Here is a 20,000-nt window from a genome sequence, read left to right as displayed (position 1 = left end):
CTTAGTGTCAATCAAGTTGCCAATAGTTCACATGCTGTACCCATTACACACTGTACAAAACAAACACATAGACTCACATAAGCTGAGGCACTTAAATGCAACCTTCCTAAATTCCAAAGACCTTCAAGAAGTATAACAAATGCCCTCCACAGCTCCAAATGCACTATTTTGAAACAACACCTGCATCAGCACATACAGTCATAGTTCATGGAGCTTCTACTTATAAGCCCATAAGGCAAGCCACCACACAATCCAAAATTCTGGTCATTGGAAACTCCATTGTGAGACACACTGATGTTTTTCTCACCAGGCTAAGGATAAAGTCATAGTTAGTTGCTTATCACAGGCAAGGATCTGACACATTACACATACAGTCAGATCATTGGACCACAAGTGCCAGTATGACTCATAATAGTCCATATTGGTGTAAATGACCTGAGATGTACCTCCCTAGATAATATGTCCCAAGATGGTATGAGCCTAGCACTGAGCAGCATTTTACCATCAACAAGGATGATGCCACAATATGAACAAAAGATGACTGATGTTAATAATTGGCTTAGTTTCTGGTGTCATTCTAAGGGGGTGCAATAATTGTCAGCATGTAAGGAAATGGCCAACAGACCACACTGCTTTACCAAAATGGTCTGCACCTCTCCTCTCTAGGCTTTTGAATAGCTATAGGTCCCCCCTCTATGACTCAGAAACCCTTTTTTAAGTTTACTGGAAACACTCACCATCCAACCCAATACCATATTCATGGGTGACTTTAATTATCCCACTGTTAACTGGGAATCATATGCAGCACCAAACATGCAGGCACAGAGGTTCTAGGATTTTGTAATACAAACTCCCTGGACCAGATTACCGGTGTGCTGACCAGGAGAGAAAACATACTGGATCTGTTCCTCACTAATGTGGGAGAGGTCTGCACAGCCTTTAAAGTAGTGTCCTCTCTGGTAAGGTCAATGGTCTCCTTTGCAGTAAAAATAAAACCTGAAACTCCACCTAACCCTGGAATGTTCAGGAATTACTCCAAAGCTAGCTTCCTACTTTTAAGTGTTAACTTGGCAAAATTTCAAGCCCTCATAAACCCCAAGAACACTGCTGCCTATGCAGAACTGTTCGCAGAAATCCTATGCAAGCATGTTAACACCTGTATAGATGCAACTGAAGAAAATCATGGCAAAAATTAAGTGTAGCACCCAGCAGGATAAAGAACACTCTCATCAAATTAAATAAAGAATTTAGAGAACAAATAAAGTCTGCCAAAGCTAAAGGTGAGGAAAATATGGTCCCCCAGGCCAAGGACAACCACTAGGCATTCTTTAGCTATGTCCGCAACCTCCAAGGCAATACACAACTGTGTGCAGAGCACATTTTTAATGGAGTCACCTATAATGAGCCAGAAGATATAGCAAACCCACTGGCAGACAAATTTAGCTCTGACTTTACCCCTGTCACGCCCGTCAACCTCCCCTCAGGAAATACCATCAAATATAACTCTCCCTACTATTATTTGGGAACAGGTCCCCAATGCTCTCTCTAAAGCCAAGAACACTTTGTCAATGGGCCCAGACAGTATCATAGGATTCTCTCTTAATAGTATGAAGTGTGACCTATTCAGGCCCTCCAAACAGGCCTTGTGCCTTATGAATGAAGAGCAGTAACAGTCATCCCTCTGCACAAAATGGGCCATCTACAGTACCTTGAAACTACATACCCATAAGTCTCACTAGTATTATATGCAAAGGCAGGGAAATCATTATCATGGAAAAGATCAATAATAACCCAATTTGTTTTCATCAAGAGTAAGTCATACCTACTGAATTTGGTGGACTTCTTTGAGAATGTCACCAAAGCAATGGATGAGAGCAAAATAGTTAACACTGCCTGCCTTGAACTGGCCAAGGCAATTGACATAATACCCCACTCAGACATTGTTGATAAACTCAAGACATTAGGTATAAACCCATATGTCACCCAATGGATAGCCAACTGGCTTACAAATAGAACACAGGAAGATAGAATTGGGGATTCCACCTCTACAAAGAAGCCAGTCACAAGTGTAGTACTGTAGGTATTGGTCCAGGGACTGCTCCTTTTTGGCATTTACTTCTCTGAAGTCAAGGGCAATGTCAAGGGCCTCTCACTGGCCAAATCTTCAGACAGTTGCAAATTAGGAGCAGTTATAGACTCCCCCACCAAAACTAATGTTCTCCAGTAAGGGCTGACCCAGACAGATAATTTTTTTCAGAGCCACGGTCTAAAACTAAATGCCAAGCAATACATAATAGTATCTTTTGGGAAATAATCCACCCCTGGTAACTGCCATATTGACAATACACTCCTAAAAGTCAACCCAGTAATCAGGGACTTGGGGACACACATTCTCAGTAATCTAGCCTTTGACCATCTACTGAGGAGTCACTTTCCAAAAGTTGCTACAGTGCTTCTGATGCCTTGTTCTTCACTTTTCAACTGCTCTCTTTGCCTCTTTTTGAGCTAACCAGTATTCCTTCTTACCTTGGTCTGTCTTTTCTGTCTCCCACTTTTTCTTGCACTCCTTCTTTCTTTTGATGACTTCTTGGACTTTTGCATTCCACCACCAGCTTTCCTTATGTATCTTATTTCCATAGCTGGCTTAACCACATATCTTTTCGGTAGTTCTCACATATCCTGTTTTGAGATGCTGTCATTCTTCTACAACTCTGCCTTTTTAGTCTTCTTCCTCAGGTGCTAGAACCTGAGTATTTCCTTGTACTCTTGTGCTTTCTCTCCAGTCAGCTTCCATGTCTTCAGCCTAGTGACCATTAAAATTAGAGCCTTCTCTGACATTGCTTGCAGCTGATTGTGGCAAACAGCTGTGGAATGACTGCCCTTCCCTTACTCAGAGGAAGTCCACCATTGCATGTTGGCCACTCTTATATGTGATCTTGTGATGATCTCTCTTGCTGAACCATGTGTTGGCTAATATCAAACCATTTGACAGACTTGAGGTCCAGAGCAGCATCTTCTTCTTTATTCCTGTTGCCCTACCCATGTGGCACAGGCAGTCCTCATATCCTGTTTTGTCTGTAATGATATGCCTCCATTATCAACACCAAGTCATGCAGTCCTGCTTTATTTAGTAGGCTCTGCAATTCCTGCCTGAATGCACTCTTTTCCTTAATATCACAATTCTGTTGTCAGGCTTGGCTGAAATTATGAATAATACCCTATCATTACACTGAAATCTGATTGCGATAAGTAGATCGCTAATTCTGAGACATGCCTTACTATGTTTGAAGCCTCTCACTCACCACAATTCCCACACTATTTATTATTTGTCCTCCCTCTGAGTAGTAGACTCCAGATCCTAATTCTAGTGGCTTTGCTGCACTACCCTTTGAACTATTCTCTTGGATATGAGGATATCCAGCTTACTTCATACTATCATATCATTGCCTTCCAAGCTCTTTTCTGTCATTGAACCTATATTGAGTGCACCAATCCTTAGTTCACATTTGACAGATTGACTGGTTTTATATCCAGCTTTTACTCAACAGAGTTGTCCCACGCTGGGCAACTGAACACTGGCTGGCCAGTAGCTTATTGACCCAGGGCTGTTGGGCTTTATGGCAGGCACGTACTGACCAGAAGGGGCACATAGACCTCTCCAACCATTAGCATGAATCCCTGATGTAGGCTGGGGCCTCAAACCACTTACCACTGACATTAGTCAAAGTGACCAAATCACCTAGAGTCAATTTTTACACCATTGCGATCTGTGTTCTCCTGTCTACAGGATACTGTGTACCATGGTAGATGCCCAGAGTGGACTATACAACTCTTTCCCCGAAAGGCAACATCTAGAGTCTGTGCTGCTGCTCACAACTCCATTCTTGAATCCTTTTGAAATAAAAATGCTCAGCATGGTTTTGGGAGGAACACAGGGAAAACTCCACACAGACATTGGCCGGAGGTCAGGATCAAGCCTTGTACTTTGTGCATAACAAGTGAACACCTTACCCATTATGCTAAGTACAGAATTTGGGTGGAATTAAACAATAATGAAAGGTAAAAATAGATAGAAAATTAAACAGTAAATCAGTAGAACAGTTTTTTTCTTAGAAAAGCAGTTCAGTTTATTGTCCACTTTGTCAACAACGCTTAGTGAAGGTGCTGCTACAAGCTTCAGGACTGGCAGCCTTAAATGCACCTTTTAAATTAGCAATGCTGAAACAACAAAAGGCTTTTGTAGGACTATATACTAAGTGGTTAAAAGTCTCTCCTTGCCATGGCTTCCATTATAGAAATCCAAAAGTCCTTTAACAGCTTCTTTCTGGATGAACAAAACTGAAGCCTCTGCCACTTACAATCCTTTCACCAACAAATCTGTTAAACAGAAACCAGGAATTCCACTAAAATGTAACAAACTCCAACCAAGACTCCTGTTTTAGAGACAACTGCTCCAACCTTGGTGTGGATCTCCTTTACAAAATACTTCAAACGTCTTTGGATTCTTGAACTTGCTACTTCTGTCAGTAACAGAAGTTTTTCTGGTCTTATAAAGATGCAGGTGTACAGCTGCTTTCAATTACCTAATTGCGGGTATCTCACTTTAAATGGACCATTCCCTATTTCTTGCTTTCGTGGGTTTTTCCATTTGTGCAAATCCTATTTTTTCTACTTTGAGATAATGTATTTAACTTAAATTGGCTTACTACATGTCCCTCTCTATGCCTATCAATATAATCTGCTAGGAATCTTTCCAGTGGAACAATCATGCTATGTTACTCTACTGTGACTTATTGAAATATTGCCAGCACTAGGATTTTATTCACTGACTGTGCCTCCATAATCATTGGCAGCTAAGTTTATTTATAATCTTTTTTTTATTTTAATATAACATTTTGCTTGATAATTTGAAAGGTATTTAGAAAAGTGGTATATGAGAAACTATTCAGGGATACAATTGTCTGCCAATTCCATTGCCTTAATAAACACAAATATATCTACGAAGGTGCAAACAAATATTTATTAGTAAATATCAACATCTTTTTGAAAGGTTTTATAGTGTAATTGGAAATATATGTGTACTGTATGACAAAACAGATAAAATTAACTTTATTACTTAACTTCACAACATAAATCACAGGCTTTATTTATGGGTGGAGGATCATGAAGCCATCTCATTAGGTTTTACTTGCATCTGAGGGGAATAACATTACCCCAGCAAAAACCTGCTACTGCAGCTTGTAGCATTGTTGTTAGTTAATAATCTTTGTTTGCCATCAGCCTAAGAAGGGAATAAAGGGGGAGTGTATACGGGGGGGGGTACAAAAGCTGCTCTGAGGTGCAGGTTGTGCAGGATGGAGGGAGCAGCACTGACTGCTGAAGTGATCACTGGCAATCAGAAGGCTTTTGCTTATTGAAAAAGGCCTTGCATTACCATAAAGCAGGAACAGAGTTAGAAAAATGGTCTTTTGGACAAGACTGTCATTGTCCCCTTGCCCCATTCTCTTAATAAACGCAAACACATGTATGCAGGTGCGAGCAAATATTCATTAGTAACCAATGACATTTTCTTAAATGTTTTTATACTGTCATTGAATATTTAATCCTTCCATTAGCCTGTACTGCAAATGAGGGGAATCACATTGCCCCAGCAAAAACCTGTCACTGCAACTTGCAGCACTGTTGTCAATTAATATTCTTTTTTTACCATCAGCTCAAGAAAGGGAAAAAAACAGGAGAAGTGTAAACCAAAGCAATGAGACCGACAAGAGCTGTCTACCAGGCTGCTCCCCCGGCAGTTTTTCTTCTTTTTTTTACCTGTAAATAATAATAAGTTGTTTCTCATGAAATAATATAAAAAACAAATTGTTAAGCAATTATTTTTAAACCAAAATATAGGATGAATCAATAGGCAAACAGCATAGTACCAAACATTATTTCCTATAATAAATTATTCCAGTGTTTTGGTAGATTCTTCCCTTTCTTAAATTGGTGCCACTGTGGAGCTGGTATATACAAGTTCAGGGTGAGGGGGCATGCACCCCACAATGGGAGAGCAGGGGGATCAAGGATGGCCTCCATGGAAAAAAAATAATTAAAAAGAATTTTTTGACCCTTTTGACTTTCAGGATTTTTTTTTCTCCTATTCAATATGTTACCTTTCAGGAAGTCTGCATTTCATAGTAGAACCAAATAAATATTCCTATTACTGTAAAAAAATCTATCTAACCTAGGGAAGAAACACTTTTTTATTCATTATCCGATGATTTACTAAAGTAGTCTTTTAAAAAAATAGTTTTGATTAAAAATGTTCAAACCAAAACTGGCTAAATGTATAGTGTTGATTAAAAATGCCCAAACCAAAACTGGATAAATGTATATCATCCTTAGCAAACCAGCATTTATCTTCATCATACAGATCCCAGTGTTCAGCAATGCAAATATCGAATAATGCTGCAGCTCTGGATATTTTTTGGCTAATCTTCTGGCTTAGTCAATAGCTATGTTATAATGCATACCATGCCATGTTAATCGAGGAACAATTGCTGACCAATCTGAATGTCTGGATAAGTGTGTTTAAGAGCTGCTAAATTACAAAGTATATAAAATATACATTGTCTTGTAGGAGTACAGCCCAGATCATTACCTCTTGCATGTAGTATGAAAAAGTGGCAAAAACATATTTTATGCAACATCTGACAGAACCCAGACTGTAAAAGTAGCAGACTCCGAATCCAGCTCCAGACAAGTGACAAGTGGAGTACCTCAGGGTTCAGTCCTGGGACCACTCTTGTTTGGCATCTACTTCTCCGAAGTACAAGCCAACACTAAGGGACTCTGGCTAACAAAGCTGCAGATGACTGCAAACTGGGAGCCATTATAGAATCCCCAAATGATTTGGATATTCTACAAAAGGGCATTACAGAAACAGATGCCTGGTGCCAGAGCCATGGGCTCAAGCTCAATGCCAAGAAAAGTATAGTTATCCCCTTTGGAAAAAAACATGTACCCATGAACTACCACATAGGAGGCAGGACACTAAACATCAAAAGTGTGATGAGAGACTTAGAGACACAAGTGGACAGTGGTCTCACTTTCGATAACCACATCGCCACAGCAGTCAGGAAATCCTTCTATGTGGCACACCTCATCACTAAGGGCTTTTCATCCAGAAAAAAAAAGAGGTCATTGTCCCACTGTACTCATCCCTCATTAGACCCATTATAGAGTATAATGTCCCATTTGGTATGTACCTCACAAGACATCTGCAACAGCTGGAAAGGCCACAGAAATATCTCACTAAAAGAATCACAGGCCTAAAGCAGATGCCATATGCTGACCGCCTAAAAAAACTCCAGCTATACTCTGTGGCATATCGTCTACTCAGAGGCGATCTCTGCTTAACATACAAGGCCATATCAAACCCTGAGCTGTTGGACATGCTCCACTTAAAGAAATCCCAGTCCCTCAGAGCCACACGCTAAAGAAAATTAGACGGAAATATTAGAACTCCCCTTTTTCTGTCAATTATTCTTACTTTATGTCATTTTTCATGACTCCCTTGTAACAAATACGCTATTGAAAAAATAAATGTTTTACCTGGAACTATGACTCTACTCATGAAATTAAGAAGTCCAGCTAATTTTGTGACCTGTATAATGGCATTTTGAGGAAATCATTAATGGCAACCAATATTTTAATGATTTTCTCTCTGGGTTGTCAAAAGCAATCATGGAGTGTATCAGTCTTTATGCCCAAGAATGTTAGAACCTTAACAGGGTCTTTAACCTCATCTTCTGCTAGTGGGACTCTAAGTGATTCACACACTTATAAAAGACTGAAAAACCTTCCTTGGCTCCAGACTTGCCATCTTCAGTGATTAGGAAATAATCACAGTATTGAACCAAATAATGTGAAGGGCCTTGTTGCTTCCAACAACATAAAAGGGCAGAAATGAAACGCTCAAAGGTGGCACATGGGCACAGCAATGTCAAAAAAATAACTCCCTTGACATTCCCTACCATGTAGCTTTCAGTCCTTGGAATGGATGGGTAAAAGTCGAAACACTGACTGAATGTCCACTTTGAACTCTAAGGATCTTTGAGTTTCTTTACGACTGCCACAGCATTATCAAGTGATGAGTAGAACTCTTGTAGCATTTCTATCAGTGCATTGATTAACAGAGAAATCTTCTCACGGGGATAAGCGATGGATGAAAGAATATTCCCCTTGTTTTTCTTTGGCACCAATCACAGTGGAGAAATAAGACATGGTTTAAATGGAGGAGACTGAAATGATATGATTATTCTCCTTTTTCACATTCTTTCTTAAGCAGGGACTGAACATTTTCTTTTCATTCAAATGATGATAATTGTTTATGCTGACCTACAATGTATGGGAAAATTATAAGTAAACCCATCTATGAGGAAATGGACCACTGTATAATTTGGGTAATCTTTTAGCAAGTCATTTAAAACATGAATATCTATGGGGGAATGGTCCCAGAATGGCTCACCAGAAGCAGTAGAAATAATGGTGCCTGTTGTAACCTCAAAAGGAATTATTTTCATTCTGTGAATGTCTCCGTATTAGTTTACATTTTTCCCATTTTTGACTTAATGTTGAAGGCATTTTATTATCTCTGAACCAGCATGTTATAGCAGGGTGTCTTTTACCACTTACATCACATACATGTGAAAATGTACATGAAGGCCAACCACAACGGATTGCATTAAATGACCAGCAAAACTTGCCTTTGCCTGAATTAAAATCTTCATGTTGACCTGGCTCCAGTTTAGAACTGTCAAACATGGTACTGAACCAGGTGCCAGTGTGTCTATTTTGGCATCTTAATTGATTATCCTTCATTTTTAGCTTTCTGACATGTTGATCATACAAAAACAGGGCATGCCTCCTTTAAAACATCAGCTTCTCTTATAATAAGGAAGTAAGATAAGAAACCGAGAGCCAAAGCATGCTGCTTTTCTATAATGACTTACACATAAAAAACAAACCCAAGAACCCAACTATCCCTAAGGCTGCAAGGGCTTCCACAAAAATCTTTGGAACCTTTTATATCTGTGTGCAAAATTCTTTAAACCCCACCTGAATCAGTAAGATCAAAAATATCCACATACTCACCTTTCCACATATTCTGTTTTACTGATTGGGAGTTGTATGCAGTGATGTTTAACCTGTTTGGTTTGTAGGATTCCTGGTTGCTAGATGAAAGCCCTTCTTTAATATTAGCAGTTGCTCTATTGCTTGAGCCTTGACCAGAGCAAATAATGGAAATGGAGGTATAGCTGAAACCTCAGCAGGAGCTGAATTATTGGATAGAAATTCCCCTACCTTTGTTATGTAACTTTGTTCAGGGACAAAATACTGTTAACTACAGCAACTTGAGCAAATCTATCCCTTCTTTCTTCATTTTGGGCATCAATAAAAGCAGAAAATAGCAAAGCTAATATTAATTAAGTTTTCAAAACTTCGAATGTTCTAATACCGACCCCTATTAAGCGAACGCTTACAACATTGAACATGCAGAGCAGCAAATCTTTTCATAGGGAAAACATTTGCTGTTCCAAAACACATACACACAACACGAGTACACCAAACAAACAGCAATCCACACACATACACCTAAAATCTTACACCTAACCCTACACTAAACTGTACATACACTACTAACTATCCACTTACCTTAACCCAAACCCTAACCCTAAGTTCCATCACTATCGCACACTCACCTCACCCGTGCCCTAACCCTAACTCACCTTCCCCACCCTAACCCTCACATCCATACAATCGCACACTTACCTGACCCATGTCCTAACCCTAACTCACCTAACCCACTCTAACCCTCACGTCCACACAATCGCACACATACCTAACCCACACCCTAACCCTAACTCATCTAACCCACGCCCAGTCACACACTTACCTGAACCCAACCCGTAACTTTCCACCACAGAGCTGAAAATAGTGAAGCAACAGAAACGGACAACCGAATTACTTCCCTAGGAAAAAATTTGGTTTTCTGTAGCTTTGCTATTTTCAGCGTTCTCTGAATAGGGGTCAATATTAGAACATTCGAAGTTTTGAAACTTCGATGTTCTAATGCAGACCCATTAATATGACTAGCCTGTTCATCCCCTTGTTTAAAATTGTTTCCATTATTTCCATACCTGATAGGGTTAGGGTTTATGTTCCTCTTGGGTACCACTTCTTTCTTAAGTTTTCTTTTAGGCTTCTTTGGAGCAAAACCCTCTTCAGGAATCTCTGAATTAGTTATTTGGGCAGAAGCCCTTTTCAGATTTAAGTGGATTGGCTCAGACAATTGCGCATTCTCATCTACCACAAATTCTTCAAAAACGAACTGCCTCCTCTGTAACATGACTCCATTTCTGTCTTGTACCATGTATCAGTGCCATGATGAAATTATCTAAGAAAAGAAAACATGAAAATATATTGGTGAATCATAATATCTATATATAATGAATACAGTGATCTTATAATGTTGGAATAATCTACAATCTGTTGTTGGAAAGCTGTATGACCTGTTAACATGATTAAATAAAACATATTAAGGATAATATTCTGGTAATTATTTATGTTCAGGAGAAAAAAAAAACATTTGATGTTTTTTTCCTAGGATGTGAAAGGCAAATGGTTTGAGAGGGGAAGAAGGGGAAAGTATATAGAATCAGTGAGAGGAGGGGGAGAAAGGAAGAGCAAAGGGTTAAAATGCATAAATGTTTATGTTTAGCAATTAACAGCAGTGCTGTGGTGTGTAGTCACAGAGGTTTTGTCTTTTGTTTCTGTTCCCTATTCTTTTATATATGCATGCATGTATGTATGGTATGAGCAACCCTTTGGATGTGAGTTGAGTGACATGCATTTTTATAATTTTTTATAGGCCTTAACATAAACTGACATAACTTTCATCCTTATATGTCTGAAATACAAGATGCATGACCTGTGATAAAATGAAAGAAAACTACTAATGCAGGTTACAAACCCTGTATCACTGGCACAAAACAACAGCATTAACCACTGTTCACCAGCTTGGAGATATGCCCACATGGGTACTTCCATTTGATAATACTGCTTTTCATTATATATATATATATATATATATATATATATATATATATCTATATATATACACATATAGTTAATATAAAGATGATTGATTGTGCTTGTATATTTGTGCATGAATTTACCTCATTTGTTTGTTTGTTGATATTATGTACTTGATTAAAATGTTGTGTGAAATACCCACCAGAAGTGAATTTTCCAAGGGCTAAATATACTGCACCTTTAAGAAGGGCAGAGAGGGGATGGGACATGAGAGGAGAGTTGATGAGAGGACAGTGTTGCTATGTGGAGTACAAAGCCTGAAGTAACTTTTTTTTAAACTCTCTCTCTCTCTCTCTCCCCCCCTTTTATTTATTATTTTTAAAATAAACCAGAAGGAGTGAAGATTGCTGCATGATGAAAGAGAGCTTTGGGATCCTAGGTATAGCTGAAAGGAAGCAAGATGAAAGCATTAGTCTGCGAGTGCTGTCTTGTGGAATAATAGTGGACGTGAAGAACCACTAGATGTCATATGTATTAAAAACAATGTTGTATCAGAATTGAAATGTGGAATAGGGAAGACAATAAAAGCAATAGGATAACTTTAACCTGATGTTTCTTATGATTTACTTAATTTTCATTAAGTTTTGAAAGTGATGGTTGAGAATAGGAAGGAAATCCTGCCATCACCCACCTCCATGAAGCCTTTGGCCTGTGGTGTGTCTTGAAGAAATAACTTGAAATTTCTCTTTTCTATTGTACAATATATCACTCTTGTTATTCTGTTTAAAACACTGCCATGTTATTGATGCAATACAGTAAAGGCCTTGCACTGCCATGAAGCAGGAGTGAAGCAAGGGAAACATTCTTGTGCACAGGACTCTTGTTGTTGATATACATACACTTCACTGCTATTTCTCAGATATTGATCTGGCTTAAATGATTGTGACCTTCTGGGAACATTAAGACTGAATATATTTCATAATGTGATAAAATATGTTTTGTAAACTAAAGCTTGCAAAATATCTGTAGTGCATGGAGCTCCATGATTACACTCCAATATCAAGAAAAAGAAAACCAAGTTAAGTACTACTCTAGTGCAAGACCTGATATTAACAGAGTTTAGAGACATGCTTAACAATTGTTAAGCACTTCTCTTACTGTTAATATTGAGTCCTGCACTAGGTGCCAAGTACTACCAGTGCTTGCTAAGGGCTTTATCAGCTTCCAAAACTGGTAAAACACTTCACTCTTTTTTTTTTTCACCAGCTGTGTTTCTTTCACTGGTCTAAAATGGTATCATTAAGGAGGATGCACAAAGGAGTATCTGAACAAAAAAATAAAACATTACTTTCCTTTTTAACTTTAGATGATATCCAACATTGGTAATTTGTTCTGAGTAATATCAATTCACTATATTTGTCCTTACAAATTATTCAATGTCATGAAACAGTCTGCTTGCATGTACTAAAGCTTCATGTACTACAAAGAATTATGACTGAGTTTCCAATCATAACCTTTGATTATGTGTTCTAAACATGGATGCTACGATTCACCTCTCAAGCTTCACTCTTAAGGAGGATTTCTTGCCATCTGCGTCTCAAATACATAATAATGTAGATAAGATAGGAGATCTGATCATAATCCTCTATATTAAGCATATGCTCTCTATAAATGCTTGCTATCCAGAAGTATTACAAATGTATGTATGGATAATAATGCCCTGACCGTGACAGGCAGAATTTTGAAGTGGTTCTGCACTTCTTTTCCCTTCTGGACCAGGGGACTTACAGCCTTGTAGTTTGTTTTCATGAGATAAAATCTCAGAATGTATCTATGATTTTAAGTGCAATTTCTAGTTTTCCAATACTTAGACAGTTTAACTTCAGGACTTACTGATGTTTTTTTTCCTGGAACAATGGAACCTCAGTGTCCTTGACTGTGGTGATACTATGGGCAATAACACAGGACAAAAGTTTGGATCTCTTCTCAGTAAACCATCTGTGAAAGATTTAAGAATTTTCTTTAGAAGCTGTTTATTCTTACCTAATATTGCTTCAGGTAATGAACAAGATCTTGGTTAATGGTAACAGAAGTACTGAAGCCAAATGTGGTAAGCACAGTACAAAAGCATATTGAAGAATACAAAAGGGACTGGCTCGTGATTAACAGAAACTGCTCAGTGCCTTAGGGGACTGAGCAATGCCCAAAAGTTAGTCACTGTGAAATTATGCATTTTATAGAACTCAACATAAAGAAATGTCGAAGAGTTTCTTAAACTAAAAGAGAAAAGACATTAAGCCATATTATAGTAAGTCAACATTATAAACACCACATAACATGCACCATTGTCTTTGGATGTGATGGAGTTATTTCAGAAAGTCTTCAAACAGGGTTCAAATAATTAGCTCAAATAATTAGTTATTAAGTGAATGTCTGAAAGCTGACATTATTCTGTTTAACACAATGCATTCTGACATGACATATTGGGAGTAACAAGTCACTGACGCAATACAGGAATTAATCCAAGTAGTTTAACACAAGTTAACTTTCAGAACTCAAAATCATACTACAAAAAAGGTAGGGATGCCAGTTTATCTTAATCTTTTTCTTCACAATGATTTTTTTAATGTTCTTTATAAATAATTTTAGTGTACATTCTAATCACAGATTTGTAGTATACAGTAACAGCTCTTTATTTGATATATATCTTCAACATCTTCAGACAACTCAAGCAATATTTTTCTTTTCCATATATCTTACTATACTAGTAATCATTTTACTCATATTAACTTAGTATTTCAGGAGACTGTCTAAAAAATTCAGAATGATTATTACCCTGTGTATAGCATTTTACTTGCTAGCCATGCTATGAACCTGCTGCAATTTTACTTTGTAAAAAATTATTAATTTTCTATCAAAAATGTGACTGAAGAGTGGATTAAGCCCTCTTTAAAAGCATAATGTCAACTATCAAAATATTTTACATAAAAATCAAGTTAAATTAATGGAATTTATCTGTCCATTCAGTTAAATATTTTCTGTTTGTTCAGTTTTAATTTAACCAAAGGTCACCATTAAATTTTCAGCTTTTCAGTACTGTTTGTAAATTGCTTGTAAAAGTTGCAAAACCAACAGTATACACCAGACTTTTTATAATCTAAGTGATCTATCAGAGTTTTGTTCTGCATAAAGTAGTGGTAAACCAGCAGGTATAACACTGCACATTTCAAGCAGTCAGTAATTTAGAAAGATGATTTTTTTTTTTCTGTAACGAAGTGGCATAAAATCAATAACTGAGGTCACTATATAGATGTCAGTCTAGATAAATGCATGCATCTTCATGATAAAGATATGAAATTGAAATTAACCATGAAACTGTATCTAGACGGACAGCTGCACAATAAATGTGTTATTGCTGTTTCTCTTTTCAGTTGCACATGTTTCTGGGGAAGGTATGCATTATGAATGCCTTATCTTGGAATTATTTTTGTCACCTGGAATAAATTCAGATAATATGTCAAATCTGAATAGCTATAACTAGCAACTACCGGCAAGATAAAATGTTTTAATAGGAATGTTCAGATTTCATTAAGAAATGATTATATGGAACCTTAGGCCATTCCTGCAAATGAACATTTGACCTCAGTTTTGAGAAAGGCTGTGGTTATTCGACAAGGTGCAGATGTCAGAATTAGTTACGTCTCCCATGAAAAATGCATGTGATTGATGCACTAAGGCAAACAGAAGAAATTCTGAAATGCAGTTTTTTATGACAGTATATAACAAATTTATGTTAAATAACATTTTAATGTAATAACATGAATTAATGTTGCTGCAAAAATGTTTAAGCTTAATATGGTAGATCACTGGTTTGATGTTCTTTAGACATGAATTGGCATTTAAACTAAAATGACAAAAATGTACCTACTGCTAAATAAACTGTCCATCTATGAATGTTTTAGATTAATCGATACTCACGTCTACTGCTTTTGTTTATAAAGAATATGCAGATAATGACTGAAAAAATAAATTTATGAAAATAAGTTTTCAGCTACCCTAGCAGGACTATTGCCTAAGTTACAAAATGGCTACTGCAGCATATGCAGGAAAGTAGAAAAAGACAGCCCTTGTATCCATTTCTAAATGCAGGTTTTGTTTCCAAACTCCTGGGATATAATTCTGATAAACATCTTTTATAAGTGCTTGGACTCTTCAACAGATAATTGTAACAGCCACATTGTTTATAAATGCTTCTTTAAGCAGGGAACTTGGAATCCATAACTGAATGCAGGGGCATATATGACAACATACTTTTGACTGCAGTGTATTGGAAGAAGGCAGCAAATGTTTGGGCATGCACACAAAGGGGAAAAAATAATACCTTTAGTTATCAAAGAAATGGTAAGGAATGCTTAAGAAACTCAATAAAAGGATAGAAAGGAGACCAGAAAGTTACATTTACATTTAGTATTTACAGAGGGAAAGAATAGATTGGTAACCTGCTGTTTCTTCCCACTTGTTATGAACAAGTAGAGGAAGCACTAAATTTGAATTAAATGCCCAAGAAATGAAAATTACCTCTAACCACCATGGATGCTTATTTCGTTACTGGGATGAGTTCACAGTCCATAGTTTCCATAGAAGTTTGGCTGAAGGGGATGTAAGGAAGAATGTCATATAGGAATGTGTGGTTTAGAGAAGTATAAGAAAGAAGATGGTACAGAACACAGTTCAAAACTTGTGAAAGCCTTATTATATTCAGATGTGTATTTATAATCACACATGTATGTGAGCTGACTGAGGATGCTGCATTTTTTTATGCAGAATTCTTTGAAATATTAACCACTTTTAAGAAATGTACAATAATAATTATAGGCAGTAATTTAATAACAACTCTGGTTTACACTCATGTCTTCAAGATATTGTGCATTTGAGTTCTAGGGCTATTAGACGCCTGGAGGACACCTAATCCATATGTGCCAAACTGCGCTAAGAATCTCTCTTGACACAAAGCCAAAGAAGGATTGGTTACTTCTTAATTTCTAAATTTTTTTTCAGAATTACAAAGTCACAGTTTATTTTCCTTGTCACATAATGTACCATGAGACAGTTGCCATAACACATCCCGGGATTCATGAAGCTTGCGCCAGGCGCAGGCGTAGCGTAGGCGGTATAACACCAAATATGGCCGCCGAGCAATTCAGGTATGATCCAATTTCACATGCACTACCGGTGTACGCCAGATCTGCGCAGCCCTCGGCTTAGGTATGCTAATCACTCCATGCGCAGTGCCACATCCTTGCAAATGAAGGTACATAGCGATTCGAGAAGTGGTGCAGGCACAGCATAAGCCCACAGAAATGTAAACCAAAAAACACGGTTTACATTTTTCCAAACAGAACATCAGAGCTATGAAAGTGGACCAGACTCATGTATTACAAAGTTAACATATGCCAATGGCTAAATATACAGCCAATGGCATGAGAAAAGATGCACAACACCTAAAAAACAACATTTAATGTCATGTCCACAGTAACGCAAAGTACAACCGCAGGGCATGTGTGCGCAAACAGGAACACAAAGAAAATATATACAAATGTCATATAATCGCAATGTAATACAAATCATGATTTCACCATAATACTAAATGGTATGCATGGTACACCACAACTACGCTGCAAGGGTTGCTAAGGGTCTGTGACAGTGTTCAGTGCAGTAACTTGGAATTAGTAGTCAATGCCATGCAAATGAGGCAGGTAAAGTGAATCGCAAACGTCTCGCTGGACTAAGGATGCACCATACAGCGCAGCGCTACAACACCGAGGAGTGGTTTACAGGTATATATGACATCAGCAGTGGGGTGTGCCACCGTAGCTGTAAGCACATTGGAGCAATGCAAATCTGGCCTGGCCATTGCTAAGCAAAGCCGCAGGACAGGGGTGGGGAGGTAGGTATAGCATTGTTTAGCTGAGAGCACATATGGTGCCTGAAAGTGCATGTGTACGGGGATGAAAACGTGCCCAATATCCGGTAAGCGGATGCACGCACCGCGCCGCGCACCATAGCTCAAACAGGAAGGTCAGGGGAAGAAAATAAGGAAATGCCGCAGTAGGGTAATTGGAGTACAACTGAGCAATTAACACCTATTAACTCACAGCGGGCAATCGACGGCAGCTGACAAGTCTGCTCGCAAAAACCTGCAAAACAGGATAGGGGAGGTGTCGGATTACAAAGAAAAGAAAACTGTCATAGCAGAGCAAAGCAAACCTGCAGTAGACCGGCCATAGAACACATTATGCAAGATAAGCCAGGTTTAGGAAAGTACAAATGAAAGCAGGCTGCTGGATGCATGCCAGAAAATGGGAGGTGAAAAGTGAAGAAATGTAAAGGGAAGGGCAAGAGGTAATCCACGGCAGCCAAATGTAATTCAACACCAAAGGCACCACAATAGTAGTTCCTATCGTAAAACACATAAGATACCCTGTAGCTACAATCGTACATACACACCCTATGACATCATCAGTGTTCACAGCACAATAGTATAAAGTGTGAAAGCACCTCACACACACCTGTGTATTCCCAAACACTGCACCATAGATGTAAACATACGGGGAACTTTTACAATGTACATGTTGGGAGCTGCCATAGCTGTGATTCATCACCATGTGTTATGTGAAGGATGATGCCGGCAACCACCACAGGCCCCGGAAAAGGAGAAGAGTGTTCAGACCAAGGGTAACCTACCAGGGGCTACATGATCTGGAGATAGTAGAGCATTACAGGGTGGACAGGGACATCTTACAGTAAATAGTTGAGCTGTGCCGGCCACGCCTGAGATCCAGAAACAACAGAGGGGAACCCATCCCAGTGGACACGAAGGTATGTGTAAGCTTGCGAATATTAGCCACAGGTACCTTTCAAAGGCCAACTGGAGATATAATGGGGATCTCACAGGCATCAGCATCCAGGGTACTACACCAGTTCCTGGATGCCATGTTACCACATGCCAATGAGCATATATACTTCCCCCGAACTCAGGAGGAGTTGGCCAGCAATATGCGTCTCTTCCACCATGTGGCACACTACCCGGAGGTACTGGGTGTGATAGACTGCACTCACATACATATCAAGGCACCACCCAGTGAGCATGGTAGGCACTACATAAACCGCAAGGGATACCACTCCATCAACTGCCAGGTCATGTGCAATGCCCAGGGCATTATCATGGATGCGTGTGCTGGCAGCCCCGGAAGCTACCATGACTCCCACATCTGGCATGCCTCACAGTTTTATCAGGTATTTGTCAGGGGGGACATCCCACATGGCCACCTTGTGGGGGATGCTGGCTATGCACTGGAGCAGTGGATGATGACTCCCATCAGAAATGCACACACACCCATGCAAGAACGCCATAATGAGGCACACGCACAAACCAGAATCATCATAGAGTGTGTGTTCGGGATGCTGACATCACGGTTCAGTTGCTTGGGCATATCTGGTGGAGCCTTGCAGTACTCTCCAGGCACATGTGCCCACATCTTCATAGTATGTGTCATGCTACATAATATGATCCTGCGGAAACAGCTGCAGCAGGGACATAATGGGGAAGGCCCTCACAGCCTACCGCAATTGCCAAGGCCATCACAGGCACAGAGGGATTCAGACCACGAACACCCTGTGCCAGCCCCAGTAGGCAGACGGAGGCATGCCCAATATGCCTACACCTTGGCAAATAGGGAACGTATAGCACATACTCTGACAGTGTAGGCCCCTATGGACTGACACACCTCTCCACCTGCACACACAGTAAAATGGATGGCACACACACGACCACCTGTAAATTGTAATGTATAGGTGGCCTACTGTGTGAATCCTACATAGGCAGCCCTCAACCATTGCACACACAACAGCTATTGGAACAAGGAATGTCAACACCTGAACAGTACACGCACCTATCAGCATATGTTGGTACTGTATGTATAGGTTCCTAGGTACATCGGTAGGTACACGCCCGATTGTCAGAGGCCATTCATCAATCAAGGCAAACAGTGTCAGCTGTTGCCACCACATCGAGTAACCAACTGACCCTCAGTGGAGCAGAGCCAATTGCGGGATCCATGTGTGTAATCACGGTTCCCCACACACTCTGCATGGATTCCCTGGTGTGTAAATGAGGGGCTTCATATAATGTAATCATGGATGTAGTGACAAAGCATGGGGTGTACCCATGACAGGTATCTGTCACCCCAGCATGCTCCACCTATGGTTGTGTGAAGGTGTAGCACATTATAGTGTGTGGCTTACTGTGACATACATTCCCAATGCTGGGGCACATCCATTAAACATCACTTGGACATACCATTAATAGGTCTCATCCATATGTAAACTAACTGAGTTACCCATTTGATTGCAGTATGGAGTAACAGCAGTAGTACAGTCCACATACAAAATGCCATAACACGTGTACAAATCCCAGATGCCCAAGTGGTAAATGCACTGACTGTCGTGCATGTTCCCGGTACCACGTCCTGCAAGGGACGTTATGTAATCCCGAAGGCACAAATAATGGATGGTTGATGCAGGTCATCAGATCAGGTTTTGCACATGTTAGCGGGAATATGCGTTGCCCAGTACTGGTAAGCATTATTTAAACATGACCATACGGATATGCACGAAACAGGGCTAAGCTTCTCTGAATATCGTGCAGATCATGGTCAATGATGTCCAGAACAGGTGTAACTAGCATTGTTCACCCTGTACTAATAGTGCCTGCTCTGAAGGGTAAAACAACCACTGCCAGGAGTAGAACATGCAATCATGTACACAATCACCTAACACTAAGCTACCCAAGATGTACCAACAGCAGGTGTGTAATGTGACAGGTTCAAACACAAACGTGCAGAGTCCAGGAAACAGTA

The sequence above is a fragment of the Protopterus annectens genome, chromosome 1.part1 (assembly GCF_019279795.1).
Source record: "Protopterus annectens isolate FY-2018-M chromosome 1.part1, PAN1.0, whole genome shotgun sequence".
NCBI lineage: Eukaryota > Metazoa > Chordata > Ceratodontiformes > Protopteridae > Protopterus > Protopterus annectens.
Note: the sequence above shows the minus strand (reverse complement) of the source record.